Source organism: Rhipicephalus sanguineus, chromosome 5 (genome assembly GCF_013339695.2).
Source record: "Rhipicephalus sanguineus isolate Rsan-2018 chromosome 5, BIME_Rsan_1.4, whole genome shotgun sequence".
Taxonomy (NCBI): Eukaryota; Metazoa; Arthropoda; class Arachnida; order Ixodida; family Ixodidae; genus Rhipicephalus; species Rhipicephalus sanguineus.
This window is the reverse complement of record NC_051180.1, coordinates 91,084,623-91,094,943: the sequence shown is the minus strand read 5'-3', so window position 1 is coordinate 91,094,943 and position 10,321 is coordinate 91,084,623. Positions and strand designations below refer to the sequence as shown.

Genomic DNA, 10,321 nt, shown 5'->3' with positions numbered 1-10,321 from the left:
GGTGAAAGCACAAGACGTACATTCTTGCGCTTTCACCGCGATGTCCACGCTGAAGTTGCAGGGTAAATCAATGATCATTGAATTACCAAAATTGTATTACGCAGCAAAGGTCACCATTGCTGCTTGACAGGAACAAACATGTGTGAAGCGGCATGTGCAAAAAACTGTTCTCCTGATTCAGGACATGGATAATTGAATACGCATAAGCAATCAAATGTTTTCATGGACACGACGGAGAAGGGCTACGCCATATTTCGAAGTCCTTGTGCAACAATTGGACAGTACCTAGCCCTGCGTCTTGAAATTGTCGTTCTAGAAAAACAGCTGGGTTTAGTAAGACCAGAGAGAGATGCCCTAAATCTGAGTCGCATCGAAAAGAAAGTTAAGGACAGTATGTCGGTTCGTCTTAGAGGCGCCCTGCAACACTTTTCAGCATAGTCAGAAAACGCTGCCGATCGGTAGTCGAAGCTCCTGAGAACACGCGAGCCAAACATTATAGCGCATCATGCGGCCAGGAATTTTCAAATAATTGTCAAAGTCAGCTAGAAATTGCGCCCTATTCTCTCTAAAAATGATGTCATATACCCAAATTACTGCGCTATATACCCAAAGTCAACGGCCATTGGCTGATTTGACCATCGTGAGCTGCATAGTTACCTCGGCCCCCGCGGGATGCCGCCACGTGCCCCAGTGCACGCTCGCGATCACATTGACAGTAAGGCGAGTTTGAAAAAAAATATAAAAGTGCTCAAGGTTATGACGCGCTCTGACCAAGGGACGCATCATCTTGTCCCCTCGTCATCCTCCTCCCTGCGTAGCTTTCAGAGCGCTCTGTGGTACGAAATGAGAGAGAAAGCGTTTAAAGCGTGCGGTAAATAAAGCTCGTACTTGAAGTGTCAAAAATTTTTTGCGGTTGTCGGTTCCGGATGCAATAAGCCTTTTTAACGAAGCCATTACACGATTACTTGAAAAATTGCTGCAGGGCCCCTTTAAACGATTCTTGTCATTTGTATAGAGAGATTCACGTAACTAACGCACTTAATACGACCACTTGTTCATAGCTGTGATACGTGCTTAAATATTTATGCATGTGCATGCCACGCATATAACTTACTTTATGCATATGTATTACACAGTCATACTAATAATATCTGGGGTTTAACGTCCCAAAACCACCATTTGATTAGAGAGACGCCGTAGTGGAGGGCTCCGGAAATTTCGACCACCTGGGGTTCTTTAACGTGCACCTAAATCTAAGTACACGAGCCTCAAACATTTTCGCCTCCATCGAAAATGCAGCCGCCGCGGCCGGGATTCGATCCCGCGACCTTCGGGTCAGCAGTCGAGCGCCATAACCACTAGACCACCGTGGCGGGGCTACACAGTCATACTAGTTATGTATATACGTGCACAGCAGTCTAAGCAACGAAACATGAAAAAAATCTTCCAGAATAATAGAAACAACATTAAAAACAATGGGCACGCTGGAATTGCCTGTAAGAGTAAATTTTGCAGAATCTTTATTTATTCATTTATTTATTTCACATACTGTCAACTCTCTTGCGAGAGTCCTTAAAGAGAGGGCAACGTAATAACAACAGAAAAGAACATCATCCACAATACACAAATACCGGTTACATCAAGGTCAAGCGGTACACTCGCACAGATAGTCTTCCAAGGTCTGTTCAAATTTGGACAAATCGTTCTGTTCGACAACACACATCGGCAATTCATTCCATAGTTCGATTACGTCCGGAAAGAAGGAGTATCTGAACCTATCGGTGTGAGTGATGTACGCTTGGATTGTCCTGTTGTGGTTCCTTCTGGAGCTCTGTTTACCTGGTGGCAGTAAGTGTACTTCTTTGTTAATATTGAGTTGACCATTTATTATTTGAAATAAAAGCTTCAGACGATAAGTTTGAATATATCATAAACGACGACAAGCAATACTTACATGTGGGAAACATTGGAAATTCGAGCCCTGTTCTTGTTGGACTCTTTTAAAATGGGCACGGAGGTCCCTATGCCAGAGCGTGGACTCGCGGTAATGTCGCACGAATGCAACATTTAATATTACTGGTTAATCACGATGTATGAATTTGACACAGTGGAATACAGAGAAATCAATACAGTGGAATTCGATAAGACTGTATAAGCGAACCGGAAATCGGGAATGTACAGAACATAATTAACTTATGCCAAAAAAGAAGATTAAGGTTTCGGTTGCAACTGTCAATACCCTTATTTATATTTTCAGACCAAGTTCTGTCACGATGAACACTTCCAGCATGACGAAATGCATTTGAGCTACGCTTGCACGTCCCTTCGCGACAGTGCAGTCTGCATTGCGATGATGACAGCACTTCATTTTTTTTCCCGCCCTGCACTTGGCACATCGCAGCATGTCAGAAAAGTCCCTCGTGGCGACAGAGCAGGCCAGATTGCGACGAAAGTGGCAGCACGTTGGGCCATTATGGCTTTCGTAATAGCAGTTTTTGCTCGGTTTTGACGAGCATGCTGCGTCAGAACTGCAGAAAATATAAAGATCGCCAACAGAATAGAATTGTTCAGCTACCATGTATATGTACATCACGAAAACAGAGTGCAATGATATCAGAGTTCTCATTGTGTTCGTGAGAGCTTTTCATTTCGCCTGGTGGAACTACATATACTGAAAAAAGAACATACAGATTCTATTACGGGTGTGCCGCGGCCAACTCTAGCCAGAGTTTGGAATTATGCCGATGCCCTTTATGACGATGCGATCAAATGCATGATGTCGACTATTGCATTGCGTAAGTCACAATATTTCTTGTGTTCTGCTTAGTTGCTTAATTAGGCAAAACAATGAACTTCTAAAACGAAGGTCGGCAAAAAATTCCAATTGGAAGGTTGTACATCGGTTTGAAAAACGCCCGATTAGACAGCTTGTAACTTTCTATGTGTGAAGTGTTAGTGTTGTTCTGCTTACTGCGGGTGCCCGCGAAACACGAAATAATTCCACATGGCAAGCTCTCTTGCGAGCTGTAATTGCAGTGCTCACTAACATTCTGCGTACAAGCGATATGCATCCCTCGCGGCGGTTTACGCTAGAGATAAGGAAACGGGGCGGTTTCGCTAGTGCTATCGTGAGCAACAGTGTCGTCGTCGCATATGCACCGCCATCGCCACTGTGCTGTCGATTTATAACCGCAGCGCGCGTGACCGGATGTATGGCCTTTTATGATGCCGTGTATGGCGAAAATGGCGTCCGATTCTTTTAGGCCGTGGCGCCGATTGTTTACTTCTCGGATCGTAAGATTACCTCAATAATTAATTTTTTCAGTAGCGTAAAGGTGTACTCGTCTTCGCGTTGGCTTGAAAATGTATACCCCGTAACCGTCACTTGTTTACTTTATTAACCGATTCACTTGCCACGGTAATTGTAATCTCAGGTGGTATATAGGTAACGTCTTCCTTGTAGTGTTTTTGCTATAGGTAGTTCTCTCTTGTGCTTCGCAGGGAAGTCCCCCTGCTCGTGCGTATCGTTGGGCGACATGTGTTATGCCCGTAGTGCCTCCCGCATATTACCATCTGATCCTCTAGTGGCACACATCGTAGTATCATCAGCATTCACGGTATGACATCTAGTTGGTCATTAGTCTGCTCAATGCTAAATTAAATAGCATGGGCAAAACTATCCACTGAACCTTGCGGTGTGCCTTCTCCCGTAACAAGGATGAAGTCTAACCGTACGATTCCAATTCCCATTGTTGCCTTACGTTCTTTGAGAAAAGCTCGGACGTAATTGTATGTTCGACGGTGGCATTTGGTTGCCGCTAGATTGGAGAGTATTAGATCGTAAGCTACACTATCGAACGCACCTTTGAGGTCTAATGCGATCTCGTTCTTTGTTTTTGTTTGTTTATGAGTCTCCCGAATTAAAGTCGTCAGCAGGGATATTCTTCTAAATGTCCAACTTCCATTGGAGTAATCGCAGCAATCGTCTCTTCTTCCATCCGATTTCCGCGTGAAAGGCAGTGTGTGTTGCAGTGAATGCAGCGCCGTATCGCGTTTGAATTTTTGTCTTTTCTCTACTACGGGATTGAGAAGTGATTCGTTCTGGGCAGAGACACCAGAGTGCAACGATAGCACCGATCGCCTTAGCCATCTTCAGTTAGTGGCAGAACGACGGTCCTCGAAAGGGAACAGTGGTAATCAAGTCCTGGCACAATGCTGGCTCTGTCTTGAAAAAAAAAAGGCTTCTTTCACCACGACCTTTCGTCATGGCTTCGGACAAAGAAGTTCCTCTCTTTTGTAATTACGCTTGCCGACTGGCATAGTAATTACTTAGATGGAACTCTCATTGTTGCCTTATCTGAGTCTGCTTTCTTTCTGCAGTATCATCTATCATGTTTCCGAAAGCCCAATATAAATGGTAACAGCAGGGGCGTAGGCAGAAACATTTTTCGGGGGGAGGGGCACCTTCAGGATCTGAAGTGGGAGCAGGGCAGGCAGATATGGTCGTGTGTTATCTTGCTGTGTATGCCATGGCAAAAAAAAAATTGGAGGGTGGGGCCACAGACCCGGTGTTCCCTCCCCTCCCCCCCCCCCCCCCGCTGGTACGGTACGCATCTGGTGCACAGCGTCCTCAAAGAACCCAACTTCGTGCAGAAAAAAATGCGTGATGGAACGTGCGCCATAACAGCCACTTTTTTGTTCTTTTTTCCTTTCTAGAAACAATTTCTCTTTGAACGCATTTGTTTTGAAGCTGCTTTAACTGTTTCTAAATACACAGATTCTGGTTACTTAATATTTCTTTGTATAAAAATATCACGCAGTGGATGCTATCTGTAATGCTCAGGAAGACATTCTTTCAGTTTTGCCTCAGCTGCTAGACATTGTAGTGGGCCAGTAAAGTAGAGTATTTGACAAAGCCTTAAAGAGAACCCTTGCATTTATACAGTGACAAAACAAAGAAAGGAAGAAAGAAAAAAAGGAGCCGGTATGATGTTTTTCGCGTGTCGTTATTTAGAAGTGCTGTGTATAGGATATCCAAATACGGAAGCTCAAGGGAAGATGAAGGCCTGCAGAGATGAAAACTCCTTGACCAGGGCTGGCGTTCAGACGCTAGTAAGTTAACTATCATTTATCCAACACCAGCCAACGATCGATGTCGCTAACAATTCGGCTAGTATGCGAGTGAATGGGTAACTGAACTGAGGCGTTAAAATGTTTCTTCAAAGGGGTTGACCATCTCATGCGAGAGCGACTGTATTGAACATTCACCGAAGACGGATAGAATTCTACGCATACAATAATAAGGACGCTTACCAATTTATTACTGACGCTGTTACCCAACAATCTATACCACACCTGATCCCCGACCCCTTCCCCACCTAATTATAAACTGTGGCCAAGAGCCGCACCCTTCCCTGAAATAAAAGTTTGGTTTTTTAACTCATTCATTTATTCATACAATCTTACTCCGACGAAGTAGTTGTCTAATATGTTTTGGGGAAACAGTGGCCGGCGTCGAAAGTTCACAGAAATATAATAAAAGCGCCATCGAAACGCGAGTTAAGCAAAACGATAGACGCTGGAGAAGCTCGTCCGTTGTGGCGCGTTATTTGTAACGTACAAAGGAGAAGTGTTGTAGGAAAAATTTCCACGACTTTTCTCCGAGAACTTGGGCAACGATTCGGGGCTAGACAGTGGACTGGCGCGAGCATGAGTTGGCGAGTATCACTTACTTGGTGCTAGCAGTCGCGATCACGAAGGCGATGTGCTCGAGTTGGTCCTGCCATTGCACGCGTTTGCATGCGGCAAGGCCAATCTCGCCAACGGCCACCTCCAATGTGGGGCAAGTTGGAGCATTGAATTTTTGTTAGTGTGGGCGGTGGCGTCCGCGCCCTGCCCGCGGTGCTTGGACTTGGACCTTTTAACTTTTATCTTCAATGAATCGATTTGTCAACATTTAATGAACTTCGTGACAAGTTCATACTGGTCGCATTCGCGATCTGCGTAATCTATTCTAACGACTGGCACAGATTAGTATGTATGTATCTATGTACGTACGTACATACGTATTGATATATATATATATATATATATATATATATATATATATATATATATATATATCTATATATTATATATATATATATATATATATATATCAATGAGCACTAACAGACAATAATGCCATGGAAAGTGCAGGGGATGTTTTTGCTAGTAAATGTAAGGTAATGTGAAGAAAGGAAAGTGGACGAAAAGATAGTTTGCCGCGGGCAGGGACCGCAGGTTCGGTCCCTGCCCGCGGCAAGCTATCTTTTCGTCCACTTCTCTTTCTTCACATTTACCTTACATTACTAATAAAAAACATCCCCTGCACTTTCTTTGGCATTATTGTCTGTTAGTGCTCATTAATATTGTGTACAACAAAGAAAACGAGCCCTTGAAATTAACACTTCTTTCCTTCATTCATAGCGAGGGTCTCGTTCTGGCAGACTCGATGCTTTCAGGTAGTATGCGAGGGATTATTGGTCAGCTACCAGCTCGTAATAAGTTCACGTGCTACGTGACGCCAACAGGCAAAAAAAAGGGTGTTCCACACTCGCCGTCATGGCTACTGGCGGCGCTAACTGACACTCCCACGTTTAAATGTACATATATAACCTATAAAGTGGACGGGGGTATGGCCGCCGCGGTAGCTCAGTTGGTAGAGCATCGGACGCGTTATTCGAAGGGCGCAGGTTCGGTCCCTGCCCGCGGCAAGCTATCTTTTCGTCCACTTTTCTTTCTTCACATTTACCTTACATTTACTAGTAAAAACATCCCCTGCACTTTCATTGGCATTATTGTCTGTTAGTGCTCATTAATATTGTGTACAACACAGAAAACGAGCCCTTGAAAGTAACACTTCTTTCCTATATATATATATATATATATATATATATATATATATATATATATATATTAGTATGGAACAGCAATTGCCTGCAATAATATTGAATTGAGAGGAGTTTTTTCTACCAGCCAGGCATGGTTTAGAGTATGTGTGCCGTCGACAGTAATCAGAAATATATTTAGTACAGATTATCTGTGTACCTCTTCACTCTTAAAGTGAGAAGGTAGGCTACACGTGAAGTATGTAATTACATATGGTGACATAAGCAGCACTTTTACACGGAAGAACTGCAGTGTCATAGTGCAATTAGGCAGGTTCACATCGTTTCTTAGCTTTCTGCGTAGGAGGGTAAAATGTACGTGTAGCAGCGTCTGATGCAGACAACAGCATGCGAGGCTTATTTACGACTGCTTTATTTTCTTACATGTACCCTAAAAGCACTCTGCCATACGGAAGTTTCCAACCGCCGTGCTATCACGTCACACCTCGTACATTATGCGTACGGAAAATTGAAGTTTATCTTGTGCAATATTTTAACCCAGTGTCGGGGATTCCATCAATTCGCCCCGCTGTCGCCACTACTCACTCTACTACAAGAAAGTTTCAAACCAGAAAAGCCTTCTAGTATCCTGTTTAGGTTGTAGCTCCACAAACATTACGTGACAAAGACAGACGCGCAACAGGTTGAGTACTGGGGTAATGGTTAATGGTCACGAAGTATAGCACGTGAAACACGTCGTAATAAAGAGGTGGAAGACGGAGAGCTATTCATGACTTGGCGTGCCCTAATCTATTTCGCCCCTAACGAGTATAAATGTGTTTCATACTCATTATTTCTTATGAAGGCAAAAATGGTTACCTTATAGTTTTCTAAATACAGGAAGCGGGTTAGCATTGTACAAAAGCACGTCCAACACAGGGCGAACGTTGAAGATGTATTTTCCCTCCACGTGGTATGCATTACATATTTCAACGCCAGGCGCGCACTTGCAAGTCGTTGCGACTTCAAGAAGCACAGCTATACACAGCGGTGAGGTAGCCGCACTGATGCCCTTCGAGCAAAATTTATGGATGTCTCTAAACAGAGAAAAAGAAGCCCTGTGGAAAACAACGATAGTTATTTTGTAAGATATATCATCACGACAAATTCTTTCGCCATACTTTTAGGACTACAGAGCGCAAGGAGCTAGCACATGTGGACATTTTTTTATTAAATGTCTAAGCGTCATTGTATGTGTCCGCTTGTTTACTGTACAGTCAAAAAGACTCGCCTCTGTTTGGTTTGCCCTTTCCGCCGAGCCTCACCGTCGGCCCCCTTGGCGCGCTTCTCATTGGTTCGCCCTTTCCACCAAGCTTCACTCTCGCCCCTCTGGACAAGACACTGCCCCCCCCCCCTCTGCACTTGCGAGGAACCCACTACGCTATAAATCATTGTAATTTTTGAGAAGTAGGGCAGCAGGCACTGTGCCATTTTTCGTCTTCTACGGAGAGCGTTGGTACCTGCTATACGCAAGTAAGGCATTATGCGCACTTTGTTGATGCTGTGCCTGATGACGATGAAGAATTATGGCAGAGTCCTTTGTAATGGGTTGGAAGCATTCAACAACCTACTCGTTGCCAATTCGCATGTGTGGTGACGCCTGTTTACAGAATTCGAGTTGTGACGCTCTTGGTGCTTATTTTCTCTTCTACCCACGCTCTATTGCATATGCTAATGTGGTTTCCTTCCCGACATGAAGCCTGTATAGACCTTTTTGCAAAGCAGTTTCAAGCACCGGCATGGCTGAGAGGTTGAATACTGGGCTCCCACGCAGAGGGTCCAGTTCGAACCTCTTTCCATCCTGGAATTTTTTTCTTATTTCGTTTTTTTTTTTCGAGCGATATTGGTTACGGACACCGGCGGCGCGGCGCGGACAACTACGGCACCAAAAACGGCCGGTGAAATGATCTCATAACAGCTTTCGCTGTAAAATCCAATTTTGCGAACAAGGACATTTTCTTCGCCATTTTTACGACGCTGACTCCTACAGGAACGCTGATGCGGAAGTTCACTGCTTTTCTTGTGAACTCGGAGGCACACGGCAATCAGCTCTGTTGTTTTGACCTTTTCAGGACGTGCGTATGATATGCCCTATTTCCTTTGTGTCGTAATCTGTGAACAATAGTTTCCATGTAATTCTTTGATCAAGGCAGAAGTGCCAAGTAAGCCATCATGTGCAATGCGTGGATATAGAAAAAAAACAATGCAACCACGGAACAAATCACGGCAAGAAATTGTAATACCGAAATCAAACGATCATCAGGATTAAAAGCTGGAGGACGCTTCAGCTTAGCATCAAGAGTAGAACGCTATAGTGTAATCGGGCGCCGTTTGCATCGCCTTGTCGATGGGTAGCCTCGCTTCGGGTCTCAGTGGACACCTCAACCACGCACAATGAAAAGAACCTCTGTGCGAGTAATATTAGCCGTTTAAAATTATAGTAAGTGCAACTGCGGAGTGCCCACTACGCCATAATTCTTCCTTTTTGTGTATCATGGAAGCAGTGCTGGGCAGTGTCGAAGATACATGTATCTTAGATACTATCTTAGATACTCTTTGGGTATCTGTATCTGTATCGCGATACGTCTCGCAAGATGAGTATCTGTATCTGTATTTCCGATACATTCAATAATGTATTGTGTATCTTAAGATACACGATACTGCTATAGAAACAACACCGAGCGAAACAAATAATGGTGGCTGAAATACGCTTCTGAAGCTGATACTGCTGCTACTAAGCTACTTGAATAAAACTAACGACAGTGGCATTCTTTTATATATCTTCCAGAGTTCTCCAGCGAGGGCAGGCGATGAGGTCAGCGCCTCCCTATTGGTGGAGCACAGTCACGTGGTGGCGCTCGCGCGATCTTGACAAAAACAAGCCCGCGAACATCTGCGGGCAGTCGAACTTCGCTTTCTCGCAATTTTTTCTTTCTTTTTACTTGTGCCGGTACCATGACACTTCCTCGTAAACACTGTACTGTTCTACGTACTCTAACGAGTACGGCACTTTTCGAGAAAATTCTTATGTTCCTGTAGTGTCGTTATCGATGTTTCCCTTGCAAGGTGCTTCGTTACGAAGTCTGAAGAATACAAGAATGGGGTTTCTTTGTGTCTCGCGGCTTTCACACGACAGCGATTTAAAAGATCTCGTGGATGTAAGTTTGACTTACATACGATGAGGTTGACTTATATGCAAAAGAGATTCTAAAAACTCGCTCCACCGGTGCTGATGCTAGATGCCGTAGAACAAACACTTACGTAACATATCTTGGCGTACTGTATCTTTGTTCTTCCTGCTCAATTATTCAAGCGGTTATTTTGATCATAATTTCATTGTCAGCAAGCATGAGTGCTATCTTTTCTGTCGTCCGTTTGCACCCCATTTAAAG

General features: G+C 44.0%; 1 pseudogene; it reads left to right on the top strand.

The window, feature by feature from the left end:
• Positions 1-5,724: 5,724 nt before the first annotated feature.
• On the top strand, positions 5,725-5,901 carry LOC119395204 (U1 spliceosomal RNA; annotated as a pseudogene).
• The last annotated feature ends 4,420 nt before the right edge of the window (positions 5,902-10,321 follow it).